The sequence below is a fragment of the Eleginops maclovinus genome, chromosome 17 (genome assembly GCF_036324505.1).
Source record: "Eleginops maclovinus isolate JMC-PN-2008 ecotype Puerto Natales chromosome 17, JC_Emac_rtc_rv5, whole genome shotgun sequence".
In the NCBI taxonomy this organism is placed as follows: Eukaryota; Metazoa; Chordata; class Actinopteri; order Perciformes; family Eleginopidae; genus Eleginops; species Eleginops maclovinus.
In genome coordinates this window covers 1,033,690-1,055,214 of record NC_086365.1, presented here as the reverse complement: position 1 = coordinate 1,055,214, position 21,525 = coordinate 1,033,690, and the positions used below count along the sequence as shown (strand labels likewise).

The following is a 21,525-nucleotide window of genomic DNA, read 5'->3' as shown; positions in this document are numbered from 1 at the left end:
CGACCGCTACCGATGCGCAAAGACGTGGCTAATCTTTTCTTATATACAGTAATGTTATCGTTACAGTTAAACCGCTGTACATGCTGTACATATCCGTCCTAACTTATGTATATAAAGTAACATGTTACTATAGTCATTCAATATTTATCCCAGCATACCTGCATTCAAAATCTTATTTAAGCAAAAGTAATTAAGTATTAGCATCAAATATATTTTTACTTAAAGTACCAAAAGTAAAAATACTCATTATGCAGAAGGGCCCATTTCAGAATCATTTATATTATATTATTATATTTTAATTATTGATGCATTAATGTGTTCATCACTTTAATGCTGCAGCTGGTAAAGGTGGGGCTCATTTTAATTGCTTTATATACTGCTGGGTAGATTCATCTATAAGAATACATCCTAATTTATTAGTTGATTTATATTTTGTATTTACAATCTATATCTGCAAAGTAAAACTAGTAACTAAAAGTGTCAAATATAGTGAAATAAAAAAAAAAACAACTCCTATATACAACTACCAAGTCCGTGAGTATGGCATCTTCTGCAAAAGAATCCTCTGCAAATGTGGATATCATAAGGTGAGTAATGATTATATTTAATTTAGTTAAACCTGTGCTGGTGTTGCTTGCCATGAACCATTGTGTATTAGATTTTCCAATAGGCATAAATATCTGTACAGGAAAATGCATTATTTCCCCATTAGTTGTGCTTGGATTGTTTTACTATTGTTAACAACAAAGTTAAAAATGTATTTTCAGAGAGTCTGCAAACAGAGGCACAGAGCAGCTCAAGTGCAGGGATGCCACCGTCAGACCCCGCCACACAGAGCAGCTCAGGTGCAGGGATGCCACCGTCAGACCCCGCCACACAGAGCAGCTCAAGTGCAGGGAGGATGCAGACAGTCCCCGCCACACAGAGCAGATCAAGTGCAGGGAGTCCACCAGCTTAGAGCATCTCAAGCAGTCAGACAGGGCAGATAAAACGCTCTCTTTGTAGCAAGGACATTTATGTTGAACAGTTTTCTGAACATTTGTCTGACTTTCATGTAGACAAATATCGTGAGCAGCGTGAAAAAACAAAACATGGGTGCAGTTGAGCTGTTCCACCACATTGAAGAATGCTATCTTTCAGGCACCAGCAGAAGGAGTGGGGATCCACCACAACAAACCCCTCCACCACCACCACCACCACCACCACCACCACCACCACAACAACAACCTCCTCCACCACGACAACTTCATCCACCAAGACAACCACAACCACCTCCTCCTCCCACATCTCCATATGTTGTCCACCTGAGGCTGCCAGAAGTAAATTGGCTAAGTTTTCTCCCCAAACAATTCATGCGGGTCATCAAGCCAGCCGACCAGGAGTGGATTGCCCAGTGTCTATACGACCACACTGGACAGCTTAGGCAACAGTTTTCCCAAAACTGATTCCATCCAACCAATCCGCCAAAGCCGACAACTGCTCCACCTGATCCCATGACCTACTTCAGGCAGCGGATGTTTCTGTGGGCACCGATGCGGATGTGGGGTATTCCGTTGAAGTGCCATCAGTGCAGCAACAAGATGCACCTCTCCGGGATCTACACGAAGGTACGGGAAGTCATCGACCTTGACTCCAGATACTACTTGGTCGGTAGGGACTATCCTCGGTGCAGTAAGTGCATGATCCCTGTCTGTCCTTGGAGTACAGATTTGTTGAGTCAGTTGGAACCTGCCCACAGAAACAGGTTCCCTGCTGTTCTCACCACACAGCTGGCTCTGGACAGGAAGTGTGTGATCATGCTCAAACCACGAACTGCAGGAAACTGCTCCAGTTATATGCAACAAGCAATGGAGGAAGTTCACAGCGAGGAGTGGGCAAGGCGCTCCATTGAATACCTGTCTGTACCTGAACATAGGAAGTGATACCCACATGTGAGTAATGGTTGACAGGGACAGATGAGTATATTAAAGTTTGAATCTGCATCCATCCTTCTTTGCTATGTTGTGGAAAGCATTGTCTGTAAGTATTTTTGGTTCTTTACATATTCATAAGTGGATATCTATGTTTATTTAGATGTTTCTATGTTAAGTAGATTGTTATTCAGTGATATGTTAGATGCATGGTCAGTACATGTTTTGTAATGTGTATTACACAGCACTTTTGCATGTAAACATATATTCATGTGGATATTTTGTGATGTAATGAGCCGTTGTATGTATATTTTTGAATCACAGCTAAGTGGCTAATTCCTATGTATATTGTGTTTCTTTCAGTTTTACTCTGTTGACTTGTGGATGTAAACATCTTATTAAAGAAGATAAACGCTTGCCACTTGTTGAGGAGTTATCTATCTGCATAACTGTACTCATAACAACAGCGAGGGCAGAACATCCTGGGTCATCTGGATGAGATGAAGGGTGTCATCATTTCAACATATGGCAGGATCTTAAAGCTTGACTCCACAAAAAAGGAGCAGGAACATCTTTGTAAACTTTTGACAAATCTCTGTTTTCATTGATGGTCATGAATTATACTTGATTATGTTGTTATACTGATGTTTCTTGTTATTTATATAGATCACAAAGAAACTCGCTGGTGGCATTTCAGACACAGCTACATGGATGACAAACGTCAGTAACACATGTGGTGGGGTACTGAACTGTGTCCTAACCACTGGTGAGGGAGCTGGTCTAGAGGACTTGTGTCAAGGCATCGTCAAACGCTACCAGGACGGTGGTGAGCCAGAGCCAGATGTCATTTATGTTGACCGAGATTGCTGCAGTGAGACAGCTATGTGGCCTTTAGAATGTTTGTGTAGTAATGTATTATTTATTACTGGAACAAAACTTGGTGATTTATTAGTTATTTTATTACTGTACTGCCAATTGCACTATATGTATTGTTGTATATTGTATATACCTACGTAGTTACTGTAAACTATTTCATATTTGTAATACTGCTCTTACTGTTGATACATTTAGTTGTATGTAGTTTATGCTTAGTTATTCTAGTTTATATTTAATAATATTTGGTGTATATTTCTCCTTTCTTCTTTGTATTGAACTGTTGCACCTTCATTTCCCTTGGAATACATAAAGTCTCTTGAATCTTGATATATTTGCACTCTTCCCACTTTGTATTGCATCTGCTGCACAGCAATTTCCATCAGGGTAAATAAAGTCTTATATTATTTTTTCTGATACCCAAATAAAACCAAAATTCAAGTTGTTGGAATGTGGTACTTTATTCTATATGAGAGGTTGCCACCATACTTGCCGCTCTTTTAATTTCTCAGTTGGTATATCCTTGAATCCTTTCCTCGCCTCCTCTCCTTGCTTCTGAGATGCGAGCAGAGGAGGTGAGGAAAAGACTCCAGGATAGAGGAGTCGAGGTAACAGCCAATTAACAAAATGAGAAATCCTTACCTCGGAGTATCATTTAAAACAACGTCAGTTAAATATGACGTGTGTCTATTGTTTTGTATTTTATGATCTCTGTCATGATGAGCATAACAGTGTTCATGATATCTTATAGTATTAGTTTTAATTCAAATTACAACGTGGCATAATGTGACAAGAACGTACAGATGACATACTTTTTAAAAATGTAACACACAAACACACACACACACACACACACACACACACACACACACACACACACACACACACACACACACACACACACACACACACACACTCATCAGTCACTCACTGCAAATACCAGCCTAGATCCATTGTCTGTCTGCCAGCCAGTACCAACAGCTGCCTGTAAGCTCTCAGTCATAATGAAATTTGAATTATAACAATATGCATATATTTAGATTCGGAGGAAGCCTGGGGGCCCCTTCTGGAGCCAGGCCCAGAAGGAGGACTCATCAACGAGCGTGTGGTGGCCGGGCTTGCCAAGGAGCCTGGCCGGTCACAGCCCAAATAAGCAACGTGGGCAACACCTCCGCTTCCCCGTCCACGGCCCACCACCTACGGGTAACAGCGATGGGGTCAGGTGCGCTGCCAGAAGGGTGGCAGTGAAAGCAGAGGGTCTCGACGGACCAGATTCAGGAGGGAGAAGCTGGCTTTGGGGACGTGTAATGTCACCTCTCTGGGGGGGAAGGAGCCGGAGCTTGTGCGGGAGGTGGAGCGTTACCAGTTGGATCTGGTGGGGCTCACCTCTACACACAGCGTCGGCTCTGGAACCTTACTTCTTGATAGGGGTTGGACTCTATTCTTCTCCGGAGTTGCCCAAGGTGTGAGCGGGTGTGGGGATACTCACAAGCCCCCGGTTGAGTGCCGCTTTGGTGGAGTTTACCCCAGTGGACGAGAGGGTCGCCTCCCTACGCCTGCGGGTCATGGGGGGGAAAACTCTGACTGTTGTGTGTGCTTATGCACCAAACAGCAGTTCAGAGTATTCAGCCTTCTTGGAGACCCTGAAAGAAGTCCTGTATGGGGCTCCTGAAGGGGACTCCTCAGTCTTGCTGGGAGACTTCAATGCACACGCGGGCAATGATGGAGACACTTGGAGGGGCGTGATTGGTAGGAACGGCCCCCCTGACCTGAACCGGAGTGGTGGTTTGTTACTAGACTTCTGTGCTAGTCATGGATTGGCCATAACAAACACCATGTTCGAACATAAGGATGCTCATAAGTGTACGTGGTACCAGAGCACCCTAGGCAGAAGGTCCATGATCGATTTTGTTATCATATCATCGGACTGAGGCCGCATGTTTTGGACACTCGGGTGAAGAGAGGGGGGGAGTTGTCAACTGATCACCATCTGGTGGTGAGTTGGGTCGAGTGGCGAGGGAAGCCTCTGTACAGACCTGGTAAGCCCAAACGTGTAGTGCGGGTGAACTGGGAACGTCTGGAGGAATCCCAAGTTCAGGAGGCCTTCAACTCACACCTCCGGCGAAGCTTTTCAGGCATCCCTGTGGAGGCTGGGACATTGAACCAGAGTGGGCGGTGTTCAAAGCCTCTATTGTCGAAGCTGCGGCGGGGAGCTGTGGTCTCAAGGTCTTAGGTGCCTCAAAGGGCGGTAACCCTCGAACCTCCTGGTGGACACAGGTGGTCAGGGAAGCCGTCCGACTGAAGAAGGAGGCCTTTTGGGATATGTTATCCCTGGGTACTCCTGACGCAGTTGCAAGGTATCGACAGGCACGAAGGGCAACAGCCTCAACTGTGGCCGAGGCAAAGCAGCGGGTGTGGGAGAAGTTCAGAGAAACCATGGAGAAGGCGAACGTGATGACCACTACACTACGGAAACTGCTGAAAAGGATTAAATTCATGGTGCAGCGTAGATGAAACATTCATATTCATTTGTTAACTTTCCACACTACGGACCACATGTTCATTTCTGAGACACAGAGAGATTTTAAACTGGATTCAGTCCCGGCTGCAGTGTCATGGACTATCATGACAGCAGGATAGCATTTGGTATACTGAACCCAGATGCTATCCCCAATATGACCGTTGACGTCTCGAAGAGCGCCACCTACTGTCCACGTGCCAGAGTTCACGCCAGAGTACTGCTCGTTAGTATAGTGGACAGTATCTCTGCTTGTCACGCAGAAGACCGAAGACAACTTTCCAAACTACGGACCACACGGTGATACTGAGACTCAGAGAGATTTTAAACTGGATTCAGTCCAAGCTGTATTTTTTTGGACTATTATGACAGCGGGGTTCGATTCCCCGACGGGGAGAATGATCAATAACATCTGGTCTTTATTCACACATCGATCAACTCGCAAACTAAGAGGCTTGTGGAAACAGATTCGGAAAAGCAGTTCCCAATGGTGTATGCCGTTTCCAACCGCCATACATAGACGGTTTGACAAAGGTTCATTTGCAAAGAGTCCTCAGTATAACTTTCATGACAAACGTACTACGTGCATGCTTAAAATCATCGAATGAAAAAGTACAATCGATGACCATGGCAACTTTTCTTGGTGGTGTTTGAGTCTTTGAAGTTCTTCGGGATCAAAGAACAGTGTTTCCGCCCAGTGATCTGCAGTGTCATGGACTATCATGACAGCAGGATAGCATTTGGTATACTGAACCCAGATGCTATCCCCAATATGAGCATTGACGTCTCGAAGAGCGCCACCTACTGTCCACGTGCCAGAGTTCACGCCAGATTACTCCTCGTTAATATAGTGGACAGTATCTCTGCTTGTCACGCAGAAGACCGGGGTTCGATTCCCAGACGGGGAGAATGATCAATAACATCTGGTCTTTATTCACACATCGATCAACTCGCAAACTAAGAGGCCCGTGGAAACAGATTCGGTAAAGCAGTTCCTAATGGTTCTTGAAATTTCAAACTGCCATACATAGAAGGTTTGACAAAGGTTGTTTTGCAAAGAGTCATCATTACAAAGCTACCACATGCATGATTGAAATCATCGAAGTACAAGTACAATTGATGACCACGAAAACTTTTCTTGGTGGATATGGAGCCTTTGAAGTTCCTCGGGATCAAAGAGCACTGTTTCCGCCGGTTTTGAGCCGGGGACCTTTCGCGTGTTAGGCGAACGTGATGACCACTACACTACGGAAACTGCTGAATAAGATTAAATGCATGGTGCAGCGTAGATGAAACATACATATTCATTTGTCAACTTTCCACACTACGGACCACATGTTCATTTCTGAGACACAGAGAGATTTTAAACTGGATTCAGTCCCGGCTGCAGTGTCATGGACTTTCATGACAGCAGGATAGCATTTGGTATACTGAACCCAGATGCTATCCCCTATATGACCGTTGACGTCTCGAAGAGCGCCACCTACTGTCCACGTGCCAGAGTTCACGCCAGAGTACTCCTCGTTAGTATAGTGGACAGTATCTCTGCTTGTCACGCAGAAGACCGGGGTTCGATTCCCCGACGGGGAGAATGATCAATAACATCTGGTCTTTATTCACAAATCGATCAACTCGCAAACTAAGAGGCGCGTGGAAACAGATTCGGTAAAGCAGTTCCTAATGGTTCTTGAAATTTCAAACTGCCATACATAGAAGGTTTGACAAAGGTTGTTTTGCAAAGAGTCATCATTACAAAGCTACTACGTGCATGATTAAAATCATCAAAGTACAAGTACAATTGATGACCACGAAAACTTTTCTTGGTGGATGTGGAGCCTTTGAAGTTCCTCGGGATCAAAGAGCAGTGTTTCCACCCGGTTTTGAGCCGGGGACCTTTCGCGTGTTAGGCGAACGTGATGACCACTACACTACTGAAAAGGATTAAATTCATGGTGCAGCGTAGATGAAACATTCATATTCATTTGTCAACTTTCCACACTACGGACCACATGTTCATTTCTGAGACACAGAGAGATTTTAAACTGGATTCAGTCCCGGCTGCAGTGTCATGGACTATCATGACAGCAGGATAGCATTTGGTATACTGAACCCAGATGCTATCCCCAATATGACCATTGACGTCTCGAAGAGCGCCACCTACTGTCCACGTGCCAGAGCTCATGCCAGATTACTCCTCGTTAGTATAGTGGACAGTATCTCTGCTTGTCACGCAGAAGACCGGGGTTCGATTCCCCGACGGGGAGAATGATCAATAACATCTCGTCTTTATTCACAAATCGATCAACTCGCAAACTAAGAGGCCCGTGGAAACAGATTAGGTAAAGCAGTTCCTAATGGTTCTTGAAATTTTAAACTGCCATACATAGAAGGTTTGACAAAGGTTGTTTTGCAAAGAGTCATCATTACAAAGCTACTACGTGCATGATTGAAATCATCGAAGTACAAGTACAATTCATGACCATGACAACTTTTCTTTTCTTTCCTTTGAAGTTCCTCGGGATCAAAGAGCATTGTTTCCGCCCGGTTTTGAGCCGGGGACCTTTCGCGTGTTAGGCGAACGTGATGACCACTACACTACGGAAACTGCTGAATAGGATTAAATGCATGGTGCAGCGTAGATGAAACATACATATTCATTTGTCAACTTTCCACACTACGGACCACATGTTCATTTCTGAGAAACAGAGAGATTTTAAACTGGATTCAGTCCCGGCTGCAGTGTCATGGACTATCATGACAGCAGGATAGCATTTGGTATACTGAACCCAGATGCTATCCCCAGTATGACCATTGACGTCTCGAAGAGCGCCACTTACTGTCCACGTGCCAGAGTTCACGCCAGAGTACTCCTCGTTAGTATAGTGGACAGTATCTCTGCTTGTCACGCAGAAGACCGGGGTTCGATTCCCCGACGGGGAGAATGATCAATACAGCTGGTCTTTATTCACAAATCGATCAACTCGCAAACTAAGAGGCCCGTGGAAACAGATTCGGTAAAGCAGTTCCTAATGGTTCTTGAAATTTCAAACTGCCATACATAGAAGGTTTGACAAAGGTTGTTTTGCAAAGAGTCATCATTACAAAGCTACTACGTGCATGATTGAAATCATCGAAGTACAAGTACAATTCATGACCACGACAACTTTTCTTGGTGGAAGTGGAGCCTTTGAAGTTCCTCGGGATCAAAGAGCAGTGTTTCCGCCCGGTTTTGAGCCGGGGACCTTTCGCGTGTTAGGCGAACGTGATGACCACTACACTACGGAAACTGCTGAATAGGATTAAATGCATGGTGCAGCGTAGATGAAACATACATATTCATTTGTCAACTTTCCAGACTATGGACCACATGTTCATTTCTGAGAAACAGAGAGATTTTAAACTGGATTCAGTCCCGGCTGCAGTGTCATGGACTATCATGACAGCAGGATAACATTTGGTATACTGAACCCAGATGCTATCCCCAATATGACCATTGACGTCTCGAAGAGCGCCACCTACTGTCCACGTGCCAGAGCTCACGCCAGATTACTCCTCGTTAGTATAGTGGACAGTATCTCTGCTTGTCACGCAGAAGACCGGGGTTCGATTCCCCGACGGGGAGAATGATCAATAACATCTGGTCTTTATTCACAAATCGATCAACTCGCAAACTAAGAGGCCCGTGGAAACAGATTAGGTAAAGCAGTTCCTAATGGTTCTTGAGATTTTAAACTGCCATACATAGAAGTTTGACAAAGGTTGTTTTGCAAAGAGTCATCATTACAAAGCTACTACGTGCATGATTAAATCATCGAAGTACAAGTACAATTGATGACCACGAAAACTTTTCTTGTGATGTGGAGCCTTTGAAGTTCCTCGGGATCAAAGAGCAGTGTTTCCGCCCGGTTTTGAGCCGGGGACCTTTCGCGTGTTAGGCGAACGTGATGACCACTACACTACGGAAACTGCTGAAAAGGATTAAATTCATGGTGCAGCGTAGATGAAACATTCATATTCATTTGTCAACTTTCCACACTACGGACCACATGTTCATTTCTGAGACACAGAGAGATTTTAAACTGGATTCAGTCCCGGCTGCAGTGTCATGGACTATCATGACAGCAGGATAGCATTTGGTATACTGAACCCAGATGCTATCCCCTATATGACCATTGACGTCTCGAAGAGCGCCACCTACTGTCCACGTGCCAGAGTTCAAGCCAGAGTACTCCTCGTTAGTATAGTGGACAGTATCTCTGCTTGTCACGCAGAAGACCGGGGTTCGATTCCCCGACGGGGAGAATGATCAATAACATCTGGTCTTTATTCACAAATCGATCAACTCGCAAACTAAGAGGCCCGTGGAAACAGATTCGGTGAAGCAGTTCCTAATGGTTCTTGAAATTTCAAACTGCCATACATAGAAGGTTTGGCAAAGGTTGTTTTGCAAAGAGTCATCATTACAAAGCTACTACGTGCATGATTGAAATCATCGAAGTACAAGTACAATTGATGACCACGAAAACTTTTCTTGGTGGAAGTGGAGCCTTTGAAGTTCCTCGGGATCAAAGAGCAGTGTTTCCGCCCGGTTTTGAGCCGGGGACCTTTCGCGTGTTAGGCGAACGTGATGACCACTACACTACGGAAACTGCTGAAAAGGATTAAATTATGGTGCAGCGTAGATGAAACATTCATATTCATTTGTCAACTTTCCACACTATGGACCACATGTTCATTTCTGAGACACAGAGAGATTTTAAACTGGATTCAGTCCCGGCTGCAGTGTCATGGACTATCATGACAGCAGGATAGCATTTGGTATACTGAACCCAGATGCTATCCCCAATATGACCATTGACGTCTCGAAGAGCGCCACCTACTGTCCACGTGCCAGAGCTCACGCCAGATTACTCCTCGTTAGTATAGTGGACAGTATCTCTGCTTGTCACGCAGAAGACCGGGGTTCGATTCCCCGACGGGGAGAATGATCAATAACATCTGGTCTTTATTCACAAATCGATCAACTCGCAAACTAAGAGGCCCGTGGAAACAGATTCGGTAAAGCAGTTCCTAATGGTTCTTGAAATTTAAACTGCCATACATAGAAGGTTTGACAAAGGTTGTTTTGCAAAGAGTCATCATTACAAAGCTACTACGTGCATGATTGAAATCATGGAAGTACAAGTACAATTGATGACCACGAAAACTTTTCTTGGTGGAAGTGGTGCCTTTGAAGTTCCTCGGGATCAAAGAGCAGTGTTTCCGCCCGGTTTTGAGCCGGGGACCTTTCGCGTGTTAGGCGAACGTGATGACCACTACACTACGGAAACTGCTGAAAAGGATTAAATGCATGGTGCAGCGTAGATGAAACATACATATTCATTTGTCAACTTTCCAGACTATGGACCACATGTTCATTTCTGAGACACAGAGAGATTTTAAACTGGATTCAGTCCCGGCTGCAGTGTCATGGACTATCATGACAGCAGGATAACATTTGGTATACTGAACCCAGATGCTATCCCCAATATGACCATTGACGTCTCGAAGAGCGCCACCTACTGTCCACGTGCCAGATCTCACGCCAGATTACTCCTCGTTAGTATAGTGGACAGTATCTCTGCTTGTCACGCAGAAGACCGGGGTTCGATTCCCCGACGGGGAGAATGATCAATAACATCTGGTCTTTATTCACAAATCGATCAACTCGCAAACTAAGAGGCCCGTGGAAACAGATTAGGTAAAGCAGTTCCTTATGGTTCTTGAGATTTTAAACTGCCATACATAGAAGGTTTGACAAAGGTTGTTTTGCAAAGAGTCATCATTACAAAGCTACTACGTGCATGATTAAAATCATGGAAGTACAAGTACAATTGATGACCACGAAAACTTTTCTTGGTGGAAGTGGAGCCTTTGAAGTTCCTCGGGATCAAAGAGCAGTGTTTCCGCCCGGTTTTGAGCCGGGGACCTTTCGCGTGTTAGGCGAACGTGATGACCACTACACTACGGAAACTGCTGAAAAGGATTAAATTCATGGTGCAGCGTAGATGAAACATTCATATTCATTTGTCAACTTTCCACACTACGGACCACATGTTCATTTCTGAGACACAGAGAGATTTTAAACTGGATTCAGTCCCGGCTGCAGTGTCATGGACTATCATGACAGCAGGATAGCATTTGGTATACTGAACCCAGATGCTATCCCCTGTATGACCATTGACGTGTCGAAGAGCGCCACCTACTGTCCACGTGCCAGAGTTCAAGCCAGAGTACTCCTCGTTAGTATAGTGGACAGTATCTCTGCTTGTCACGCAGCAGACCGGGGTTCGATTCCCCGACGGGGAGAATGATCAATAACATCTGGTCTTTATTCACAAATCGATCAACTCGCAAACTAAGAGGCCCGTGGAAACAGATTCGGTGAAGCAGTTCCTAATGGTTCTTGAAATTTCAAACTGCCATACATAGAAGGTTTGGCAAAGGTTGTTTTGCAAAGAGTCATCATTACAAAGCTACTACGTGCATGATTGAAATCATCGAAGTACAAGTACAATTCATGACCACGACAACTTTTCTTTTCTTTCCTTTGAAGTTCCTCGGGATCAAAGAGCATTGTTTCCGCCCGGTTTTGAGCCGGGGACCTTTCGCTTGTTAGGCGAACGTGATGACCACTACACTACGGAAACTGCTGAATAGGATTAAATGCATGGTGCAGCGTAGATGAAACATACATATTCATTTGTAAACTTTCCAGACTATGGACCACATGTTCATTTCTGAGAAACAGAGAGATTTTAAACTGGATTCAGTCCCGGCTGCAGTGTCATGGACTATCATGACAGCAGGATAGCTTTTGGTATACTGAACCCAGATGCTATCCCCAATATGACCATTGACGTCTCGAAGAGCGCCACCTACTGTCCACGTGCCAGAGCTCACGCAAGATTACTCCTCGTTAGTATAGTGGACAGTATCTCTGCTTGTCACGCAGAAGACCGGGGTTCGATTCCCCGACGGGGAGAATGATCAATAACATCTGGTCTTTATTCACAAATCGATCAACTCGCAAACTAAGAGGCCCGTGGAAACAGATTCGGTAAAGCAGTTCCTAATGGTTCTTGAAATTTCAAACTGCCATACATAGAAAGTTTGACAAAGGTTGTTTTGCAAAGAGTCATCATTACAAAGCTAATACGTGCATGATTAAAATCATGGAAGTACAAGTACAATTGATGACCACGAAAACTTTTCTTGGTGGAAGTGGTGCCTTTGAAGTTCCTCGGGATCAAAGAGCAGTGTTTCCGCCCGGTTTTGAGCCGGGGACCTTTCGCGTGTTAGGCGAACGTGATGACCACTACACTACGGAAACTGCTGAAAAGGATTAAATTCATGGTGCAGCGTAGATGAAACATTCATATTCATTTGTCAACTTTCCACACTACGGACCACATGTTCATTTCTGAGACACAGAGAGATTTTAAACTGGATTCAGTCCCGGCTGCAGTGTCATGGACTATCATGACAGCAGGATAGCATTTGGTATACTGAACCCAGATGCTATCCCCAATATGACCATTGACGTCTCGAAGAGCGCCACCTACTGTCCACGTGCCAGAGCTCACGCCAGATTACTCCTCGTTAGTATAGTGGACAGTATCTCTGCTTGTCACGCAGAAGACCGGGGTTCGATTCCCCGACGGGGAGAATGATCAATAACATCTGGTCTTTATTCACAAATCGATCAACTCGCAAACTAAGAGGCCCGTGGAAACAGATTAGGTAAAGCAGTTCCTAATGGTTCTTGAAATTTAAACTGCCATACATAGAAGGTTTGACAAAGGTTGTTTTGCAAAGAGTCATCATTACAAAGCTACTACGTGCATGATTGAAATCATGGAAGTACAAGTACAATTGATGACCACGAAAACTTTTCTTGGTGGAAGTGGAGCCTTTGAAGTTCCTCGGGATCAAAGAGCATTGTTTCCGCCCGGTTTTGAGCCGGGGACCTTTCGCGTGTTAGGCGAACGTGATGACCACTACACTACGGAAACTGCTGAAAAGATTAAATTCATGGTGCAGCGTAGATGAAACATTCATATTCATTTGTCAACTTTCCACACTACGGACCACATGTTCATTTCTGAGACACAGAGAGATTTTAAACTGGATCAGTCCCGGCTGCAGTGTCATGGACTATCATGACAGCAGGATAGCATTTGGTATACTGAACCCAGATGCTATCCCCAATATGACCATTGACGTCTCGAAGAGCGCCACCTACTGTCCACGTGCCAGAGTTCACGCCAGAGTACTCCTCGTTAGTATAGTGGACAGTATCTCTGCTTGTCACGCAGAAGACCGGGGTTCGATTCCCCGACGGGGAGAATGATCAATAACATCTGGTCTTTATTCACAAATCGATCAACTCGCAAACTAAGAGGCCCGTGGAAACAGATTAGGTAAAGCAGTTCCTAATGGTTCTTGAAATTTTAAACTGCCATACATAGAAGGTTTGACAAAGGTTGTTTTGCAAAGACTCATCATTACAAAGCTACTACGTGCATGATTAAAATCATGGAAGTACAAGTACAATTGATGACCACGAAAACTTTTCTTGGTGGAAGTGGAGCCTTTGAAGTTCCTCGGGATCAAAGAGCACTGTTTCCGCCCGGTTTTGAGCCGGGTACTTTTCGCGTGTTAGGCGAACGTGATGACCACTACACTACGGAAACTGCTGAAAAGATTAAATTCATGGTGCAGCGTAGATGAAACATTCATATTCATTTGTCAACTTTCCACACTATGGACCACATGTTCATTTCTGAGACACAGAGAGATTTTAAACTGGATTCAGTCCCGGCTGCAGTGTCATGGACTATCATGACAGCAGGATAGCATTTGGTATACTGAACCCAGATGCTATCCCCAATATGACCATTGACGTCTCGAAGAGCGCCACCTACTGTCCACGTGCCAGAGTTCACGCCAGAGTACTCCTCGTTAGTATAGTGGACAGTATCTCTGCTTGTCACGCAGAAGACCGGGGTTCGATTCCCCGACGGGGAGAATGATCAATAACATCTGGTCTTTATTCACAAATCGATCAACTCGCAAACTAAGAGGCCCGTGGAAACAGATTCGATGAAGCAGTTCCTAATGGTTCTTGAAATTTCAAACTGCCATACATAGAAGGTTTGACAAAGGTTGTTTTGCAAAGAGTCATCATTACAAAGCTACTACGTGCATGATTGAAATCATCGAAGTACAAGTACAATTCATGACCACGACAACTTTTCTTTTCTTTCCTTTGAAGTTCCTCGGGATCAAAGAGCATTGTTTCCGCCCGGTTTTGAGCCGGGGACCTTTCGCTTGTTAGGCGAACGTGATGACCACTACACCACGGAAACTGCTGAATAGGATTAAATGCATGGTGCAGCGTAGATGAAACATACACATTCATTTTTCAATTTCCACACTACGACCCCCATGTTATTTGGAGAACAGAGAGTTTTAAACTGGATCCAGTCCGGCTGCATTGTCATGAACTATCTTGACAGCAGGATAGCATTTTGGTTTTATGAACCAGATGCTATCCCATATGGGCCCTTGACGTCTCGAAGAGGCGCCACCTATGTCCACGTGCCAGAGTTCAAGCCAGAGTACCCTCGTTAGTATGTGGCGAATTCTCTGCTTGTCATGCGGGAAGACAGGAGCCATTCCGAGGGGAGATGATATAACATTGGGTCCTTTTTTACAAATCGATACAAACTCCGAAACTAAGAGGCCCGTGGAAACAGATTAGGTAAAGCAGTTCCTTAATGTTCCTGAATTTTAACGCCCATACATAGAAGTTTGACAAGGTTTTTTGCAAAGACCTCTATTAAAACTACAATTAAAAAAAATGGGGTTTAAGTACAAAGAAGCGGGAAATTTTTGGGTTTTTGGGGAAAAAATTCCCCGGGGCAAAAAAATTTTGGTTTTGGGGGATTTTGGGTGTTGTTTTAAATTTAAGGTTTTCCCAAAAATTTAAAAACCGGGGGCCAGCGGTTAAAAATTATCATTTGCCTTTCCCCTTTTTCCTGTTTTTTTTGGAACAAAAAAAGGGAAAAAAGGACCCCCTTAGGTTTGGGCCAATTGGGTTTTTGGACGAACATTTTTTTTGCTAAAACGACCTTTAAACCGGTTCGCCAGAAACCCCCCTTGTATATCAAACCGTTGTTTGCGAAGCTTGTTCCCGACAAAAGGGGTAAAATTTCTTTATTTTAAAAAAATTTAACTAAACTAAAAGGGCCCCGGGAAAAAAAACTGGTTTGGTTTTGAAAAAAAAAACTTTTAATAAATTTTAAAGGTTTTTCAAAGAGCACTTCGCCGGATATTGAAAAGAAGTCTACAATTTTGACCCCGAAATTTTCTTTTTTTTCCCCTTTAAACCCGGGAAATAGTGGCATGTATCTCTGCTTGTCACGCAGAAGACCGGGGTTGATAAATAACAGTTGATGTTTATTGACAAATCGATAAACTCAAAAACTAAGAGGCAGGTGGAAACACATTCGGATAAGCACGTCCCTGAACTTTCCAACGGTGTATACTGTTTCCAAAGGTCATGCATATGCATGTATGCAGATGATTTGACAAAGGTTGTTTTGCAAAGAGTCCTCATTATAACATTCTCAACAAAGCTACTACGTGCATGATTAAAATCATCGAAGGACAAGTACAATTGATGAACACGACAACTTTTCTTGGTGGAGTTTGAGTCTTTGAAGTTCTTCGGGATCAACTGGAGGTGTGTGTTTGTATAATATTGATCACATTGTCTTTTTCCTTCAGACTATTCATGACCCATGGCCAGGCTGCCCAGAGACCTGATAAAAACAGGGTATCGGAATGCGTTTCCCTGAGGCTCTGGAAGGAGTACGAGCTGGCAAGGAACAGGCCAAAAGACTGCAAGGGGAAAACCTTGCCAGTTGCACAGTCAATAGTGACGACATACTGCCACATAAAACAGCTGTTCGAAGACAGCCTGTTGATACAGGACAAGACCAACTTGGCCTTGGTTACTATAAACAACACCACAGTGTCTTCTTGGTAAGATACATTTTTGGCTTGCTACAGTCACTTTTAACAGCTGCATCTGAGAAATGTATACATATATTTTTATAATTTTAACATAACATAAAATGACTTTGACCAACTAAAACCTTTTGCAATTGTGCTTGTATGGAAGTAAAACATTTTAACATATTTTTCCCAGGCTGCATGAGAGGCAGAAGAGGACAGGTCGGGACTCATTGCTCCAAGGAGTACAGCTTCCCCAGAAAGTCTCTGCAGCAAAAGATGTTCTGCCAAAACCCAGAGAGCTCCCTTTTGCCCCTGTGGAACATCAACATGTCATCATGGAATTCCCGGAGCCTGAAAATCGTGAGGGCGAGGCAGTGATACACCGGCGCCACAGTGTCCGAACTGGCTCAGCACAGCATTGTCCTCCTGAGTAGTACAATGCATGGCCTGGCTCTCCTGCCTCATCCTTGTATGCGCAGGCTCATCATCCACCAGCCCCATCTCCTGCCTCATGGCCGTACCATATGCCAGCAGCCCCATCTCCTATCTCATCCTTGTACACGCAGGTTGTTCTTCCACCAGCCCCACCTTTTGCCTCATCCTCGTACACGGGTGGTGAAAACTGCTCAGCACATCACCAGGACGGAGCTGCCATCCATGGAGGACCTCTACACCCAGCGGTGTAGGAAGAAGGCCGGTAGGATATTAAAGGACCCCAGTCACCCCAGCAACAGTCTGTTCTGTCTGCTGCCGTCTGGCAGCCGGTACCGCAGCATCCGGACCAAGACTACCAGACTCAGAGACAGTTTTATACCACAGGCTATAAGACTGCTGAACTCCTGAGCTGTGTGAATGTCTACTCACATCTTTTTATAGTACACACATACAGTGGGGCAAAAAAGTATTTAGTCAGCCACCAATTGTGCAAGTTCTCCCATTTAAAAAGATGAGAGAGGCCTGTCATTTTCATCATAGGTATACCTCAACTATGAGAGACAGAATGAGAAAAAAAATCCAGAAAATCACATTGTCTGATTTTTAAAGAATTTATTTTCAAATGATTGTGGAAAATAAGTATTTGGTCAATAACAAAAGTTCATCTCAATACTTTGTTATATACCCTTTGTTGGCAATGACAGAGGTCAAACGTTTTCTGTAAGTCTTCACAAGGTTTTCACACACTGTTGCTGGTATTTTGGCCCATTCCTCCATGCAGATCTCCTCTAAAGCAGTGATGTTTTGGGGCTGTCGCTGGGCAACACGGACTTTCAACTCCCTCCAAAGATTTTCTATGGGGTTGAGATCTGGAGACTGGCTAGGCCACTCCAGGACCTTGAAATGCTTCTTACGAAGCCACTCCTTCGTTGCCCTGGCGGTGTGTTTGGGATCATTGTCATGCTGAAAGACCCAGCCACGCTTCATCTTCAGTGCCCTTGCTGATGGAAGGAGGTTTTCACTCAAAATCTCACGATACATGGCCCCATTCATTCTTTCCTTTACACGGATCAGTCGTCCTGGTCCCTTTGCAGAAAAACAGCCCCAAAGCATGATGTTTCCACCCCCATGCTTCACAGTAGGTATGGTGTTCTTTGGATGCAACTCTGCATTCTTTCTCCTCCAAACACCACGAGTTGAGTTTTTACCAAAAAGTTCTATTTTGGTTTCATCTGACCATATGACATTCTCCCAATCCGCTTCTGGATCATCCAAATGCCCTCTAGCAAACTTCAGACGGGCCTGGACATGTACTGGCTTAAGCAGGGGGACACGTCTGGAACTGCAGGATTTAAGTCCCTGGCGGTGTAGTGTGTTACTGATGGTAGCCTCTGTTACTTTGGTCCCAGCTCTCTGCAGGTCATTCACTAGGTCCCCCCGTGTGGTTCTGGGATTTTTGCTCACCGTTCTTGTGATCATTTTGACCCCACGGGGTGAGATCTTGCGTGGAGCCCCAGATCGAGGGAGATTAGCAGTGGTCTTGTATGTCTTCCATTTTCTAATAATTGCTCCCACAGTTGATTTCTTCACACCAAGCTGCTTACCTATTGCAGATTCAGTTTTCCCAGCCTGTTTGTCTCTGGTCTCCTTTGACAGCTCTTTGGTTTTGGCCATAGTGGAGTTTGGAGTATGACTGTTTGAGGTTGTGGACAGGTGTCTTTTATACTGATAACGAGTTCAAAAAGGTGCCATTAATACAGGTAACGAGTGGAGGACAGAGGAGCCTCTTAAAGAAGAAGTTACAGGTCTTTGAGAGCCAGAAATCTTGCTTGTTTGTAGGTGACCAAATACTTATTTTACCGAGGAATTTACCAATTAATTCATTAAAAATCCTACAATGTGATTTCCTGGATTGTTTCCCCCATTCTGTCTCTCATAGTTGAAGTGTACCTATGATAAAAATTACAGGCCTCTCTCATCTTTTTAAATGGGAGAACTTGCACAATTGGTGGCTGACTAAATACTTTTTTGCCCCACTGTACATACATATATATATATATATTATACACATCTGCCATACATATCTGTTTGTAGTACACATATCTATAAATTACACATATCTGCCATATAAATCTGCTATACATAATATATGCATCTGTCCATACCTCCTCATTCAAAAGTGTAAAGTGTTTAAATACTTTCAATGTATTCCACATATGTATATATTTCACATCCTCAAATCTTTATTGTTGTTATTGTAAATATTCTTCTCTCTTTTTGCACTATTTTATTTATCTTATTTGCACCATGTATGTGGAGTTGTTGGAGGAGCATGTGACATAAGATTTTCATTGCCAACACATACGTTGTATATGCTGTGCATATGACCAATAAAGCCTTGAAACCTTGAAACCTTGAAACGCAGGGTCTTCTTCCACCAGCCCCATCTCCTGTCTCATGGCCGTACCATATGCCAGCAGCCCCATCTCCTACCTCATCCTCGTACACACAGGTTGTTCTTCCACCAGCCCCACCTTTTGCCTCATCCTCGTACACGCAGGGTCTTCTTCCACCAGCCTCACCTCTTGCCTCATCCTCGTACACGCAGGGTCTTCTTCCACCAGCCCCATCTCTTGCCTCATCCTCGCAGCTGCTACCAACAACTCCTGTATCAGCACTGGCAACAGCATCGTCATCTGATCAGGCATCAGCCCTCTTAAATCGGCACCGAAAATGGAGACTGCAAAGGGCAGCACTTGAAGACCAGGAGCGTGTGGCAAGAGGGGAGCCACCAAAAAAGCAGCACATCAAAGAGGGGTACCATTATCAGTGTGGAACATGTGGTAAGTGCAAAAACAAAAGCACTGGCCATACCCACATTAAGGGAAAGTGGTACTGTCCAGCATCCGGACAGACCATTGCAGAATGGAAAAAAACTCTCGAAAAGCAGTAAAGCTTATAAAGCTGCAACGACTACTCAAACAATCGATTTGTCGATGGACAAACAATTAATCGGCAACTATGTATATAATACTTTTATTATTGTATGTTGTTCTGTCCTAGCTGCGCGCTCCTTTGCCCAACTTGACAGACAGCTAACACTCTGAGGGCTAAACTAGCAAATAAAAGACTTGGAAGCAGAAGTGTATTTCCTTTGTTGTTTACTTCTTTCTTTTCTTCTATTGAAGTGTTTTTCCCTCTAGATATTTGTAAAACTGCAAGTAAACAAATAGTACAAATTAAAGAATATATTGGTTCACGTTGCACAAAGGTACATATAGCCTAACAGGCAAATGTTAGCTATAATGCTAAATACGCTACATTAAGGCAGGGTTTCATATCTAATCTAATGATGCTAGTTTCCCAAAAACGTTTTCCATCACATTAAACAGACTACAAAACAAACAGTGGCTCATACAGTATTTTGTGTACTTACAAGTAAAGCCTTCTCAAGCATGAACGTGTTAAGTAAGCGACCATCAACTTCTCGGTAAGACAGAGTACGAGTACAACTATTGCGAATGCACGTTAACTTCCTGTTAGTGCTTGCCTATCTCAAAATTAACCACAAGGTGGCAGTAAAACACCATATTTAAACGTGTGCCATGACACTCCCCGTCTGGGATTTGAGAAAATACCACTACAATTAAAACTAATGGCATGTAAAACAGAAACACACAATTTACAGTCTCTAAACAATGAAGTGTTGCTCAATCTTCAGAAGCCATAAGAAGCACTGTTTCAGACACAGGCCTCTCATAGGTCTTGGCTGTTCCGTTCTTGATGATCTTTATTTCGACTTTTCTGACCTTACTGTCCTTGTCAGGGAAGGTCTTGTTGATAAGGCCCATAGGCCACTCATTGCGATTGATTGTCCGTCTTTCATCAGCACCACATCTCCCACCTTGAGGTTTGGTTGATCAGTCTGCCACTTGCTCCGGCTTTGAAGTGTTCCAATATATTCCCGCCTCCATTTGCTCCAAAACATGTCTGCGAGACGCTGCACTTGTCTCCACTGTTGTTTATGGAGATCTTTTCCATTGAAACCTCCGGGGGGAGGAAGAGGAGTGCACACCTTCTGAGTGAGGAGCATAGCCGGGGTGAGGAGTAAAGGAGAGTCTGGGTCAGTCGTGATGGGGGACAGTGGTCTGGCATTGATAATGGCGGTTACCTCTGACATGAGTGTAGAGAGCACCTCGTGTGTCAAGTGAGTTTTCTCTTCTGTATCAGTAGTCTTAATGTATGCAACGGCTGCAATAGCTTTCACTGAGGCGTCTGAGAAAACGTGTAGCTCCTTCTTTATGGAGGATGAAATAGTGGCATCAGCATACGGTCTCTGAATGTGTAGCTGCTGGAGATCACTGAGAGAGTTTCTCCAAGTATTCCATTCAGTCTCCCTATCTGCAGGTAGAGGAGAGTCCCAATCGAGGTCTTTGCATGAGAGCTCTCTCAACAGCATCTTTCCCTGAATAGTGACTGGCGCAGCAAATCCTAACGGATCAAAGAGTCCATTGATGGTGGCTAGGACACCTCTCCGAGTGTAGGGTTTCACTGTGTCAGTGACTTGAAAGGTGAAAGTGTCTTCCACTATGTCCCACCTCAGGCCGAGGCTTCGCTGAATTGGTGTTGCATCAGCGACAGCGTCTAAGCTGAGGTCCTTGAGCCCTTTGGCGCGGTCTTCAGCAGGAAAAGCTTCCATAACTTCCCTACTGTTAGATGCGACTT

At 44.2% G+C, this 21,525-nt stretch overlaps 22 non-coding genes across 22 annotated transcripts; 11 read left to right on the top strand and 11 right to left on the bottom strand.

Annotated features, from left to right (window-relative positions):
• The first annotated feature begins 6,819 nt into the window (after positions 1–6,819).
• Positions 6,820–6,891, top strand: trnad-guc (transfer RNA aspartic acid (anticodon GUC)). The gene has a single exon. It is a non-coding gene; the product is annotated as a tRNA-Asp (tRNA).
• A 602-nt stretch (positions 6,892–7,493) lies between these two features.
• On the top strand, positions 7,494–7,565 carry trnad-guc (transfer RNA aspartic acid (anticodon GUC)). The gene has a single exon. It is a non-coding gene; the product is annotated as a tRNA-Asp (tRNA).
• Positions 7,566–7,833: 268 nt separating this feature from the next.
• trnav-aac (transfer RNA valine (anticodon AAC)) lies at positions 7,834–7,906 on the bottom strand. Its single transcript has one exon. It is a non-coding gene; the product is annotated as a tRNA-Val (tRNA).
• Positions 7,907–8,169: 263 nt separating this feature from the next.
• On the top strand, positions 8,170–8,241 carry trnad-guc (transfer RNA aspartic acid (anticodon GUC)). The gene has a single exon. It is a non-coding gene; the product is annotated as a tRNA-Asp (tRNA).
• A 274-nt stretch (positions 8,242–8,515) lies between these two features.
• trnav-aac (transfer RNA valine (anticodon AAC)) lies at positions 8,516–8,588 on the bottom strand. The gene has a single exon. It is a non-coding gene; the product is annotated as a tRNA-Val (tRNA).
• Positions 8,589–8,851: 263 nt separating this feature from the next.
• On the top strand, positions 8,852–8,923 carry trnad-guc (transfer RNA aspartic acid (anticodon GUC)). Its single transcript has one exon. It is a non-coding gene; the product is annotated as a tRNA-Asp (tRNA).
• Positions 8,924–9,194: 271 nt separating this feature from the next.
• trnav-aac (transfer RNA valine (anticodon AAC)) lies at positions 9,195–9,267 on the bottom strand. Its single transcript has one exon. It is a non-coding gene; the product is annotated as a tRNA-Val (tRNA).
• Positions 9,268–9,530: 263 nt separating this feature from the next.
• trnad-guc (transfer RNA aspartic acid (anticodon GUC)) lies at positions 9,531–9,602 on the top strand. The gene has a single exon. It is a non-coding gene; the product is annotated as a tRNA-Asp (tRNA).
• A 275-nt stretch (positions 9,603–9,877) lies between these two features.
• trnav-aac (transfer RNA valine (anticodon AAC)) lies at positions 9,878–9,950 on the bottom strand. Its single transcript has one exon. It is a non-coding gene; the product is annotated as a tRNA-Val (tRNA).
• Positions 9,951–10,212: 262 nt separating this feature from the next.
• Positions 10,213–10,284, top strand: trnad-guc (transfer RNA aspartic acid (anticodon GUC)). Its single transcript has one exon. It is a non-coding gene; the product is annotated as a tRNA-Asp (tRNA).
• Positions 10,285–10,558: 274 nt separating this feature from the next.
• On the bottom strand, positions 10,559–10,631 carry trnav-aac (transfer RNA valine (anticodon AAC)). The gene has a single exon. It is a non-coding gene; the product is annotated as a tRNA-Val (tRNA).
• Positions 10,632–10,894: 263 nt separating this feature from the next.
• trnad-guc (transfer RNA aspartic acid (anticodon GUC)) lies at positions 10,895–10,966 on the top strand. The gene has a single exon. It is a non-coding gene; the product is annotated as a tRNA-Asp (tRNA).
• A 275-nt stretch (positions 10,967–11,241) lies between these two features.
• Positions 11,242–11,314, bottom strand: trnav-aac (transfer RNA valine (anticodon AAC)). The gene has a single exon. It is a non-coding gene; the product is annotated as a tRNA-Val (tRNA).
• A 603-nt stretch (positions 11,315–11,917) lies between these two features.
• trnav-aac (transfer RNA valine (anticodon AAC)) lies at positions 11,918–11,990 on the bottom strand. The gene has a single exon. It is a non-coding gene; the product is annotated as a tRNA-Val (tRNA).
• A 263-nt stretch (positions 11,991–12,253) lies between these two features.
• trnad-guc (transfer RNA aspartic acid (anticodon GUC)) lies at positions 12,254–12,325 on the top strand. Its single transcript has one exon. It is a non-coding gene; the product is annotated as a tRNA-Asp (tRNA).
• Positions 12,326–12,600: 275 nt separating this feature from the next.
• trnav-aac (transfer RNA valine (anticodon AAC)) lies at positions 12,601–12,673 on the bottom strand. The gene has a single exon. It is a non-coding gene; the product is annotated as a tRNA-Val (tRNA).
• Positions 12,674–12,936: 263 nt separating this feature from the next.
• On the top strand, positions 12,937–13,008 carry trnad-guc (transfer RNA aspartic acid (anticodon GUC)). Its single transcript has one exon. It is a non-coding gene; the product is annotated as a tRNA-Asp (tRNA).
• Positions 13,009–13,282: 274 nt separating this feature from the next.
• trnav-aac (transfer RNA valine (anticodon AAC)) lies at positions 13,283–13,355 on the bottom strand. Its single transcript has one exon. It is a non-coding gene; the product is annotated as a tRNA-Val (tRNA).
• Positions 13,356–13,616: 261 nt separating this feature from the next.
• On the top strand, positions 13,617–13,688 carry trnad-guc (transfer RNA aspartic acid (anticodon GUC)). Its single transcript has one exon. It is a non-coding gene; the product is annotated as a tRNA-Asp (tRNA).
• Positions 13,689–13,963: 275 nt separating this feature from the next.
• On the bottom strand, positions 13,964–14,036 carry trnav-aac (transfer RNA valine (anticodon AAC)). The gene has a single exon. It is a non-coding gene; the product is annotated as a tRNA-Val (tRNA).
• A 262-nt stretch (positions 14,037–14,298) lies between these two features.
• Positions 14,299–14,370, top strand: trnad-guc (transfer RNA aspartic acid (anticodon GUC)). The gene has a single exon. It is a non-coding gene; the product is annotated as a tRNA-Asp (tRNA).
• A 268-nt stretch (positions 14,371–14,638) lies between these two features.
• trnav-aac (transfer RNA valine (anticodon AAC)) lies at positions 14,639–14,711 on the bottom strand. The gene has a single exon. It is a non-coding gene; the product is annotated as a tRNA-Val (tRNA).
• Between the last annotated feature and the right edge of the window lie 6,814 nt (positions 14,712–21,525).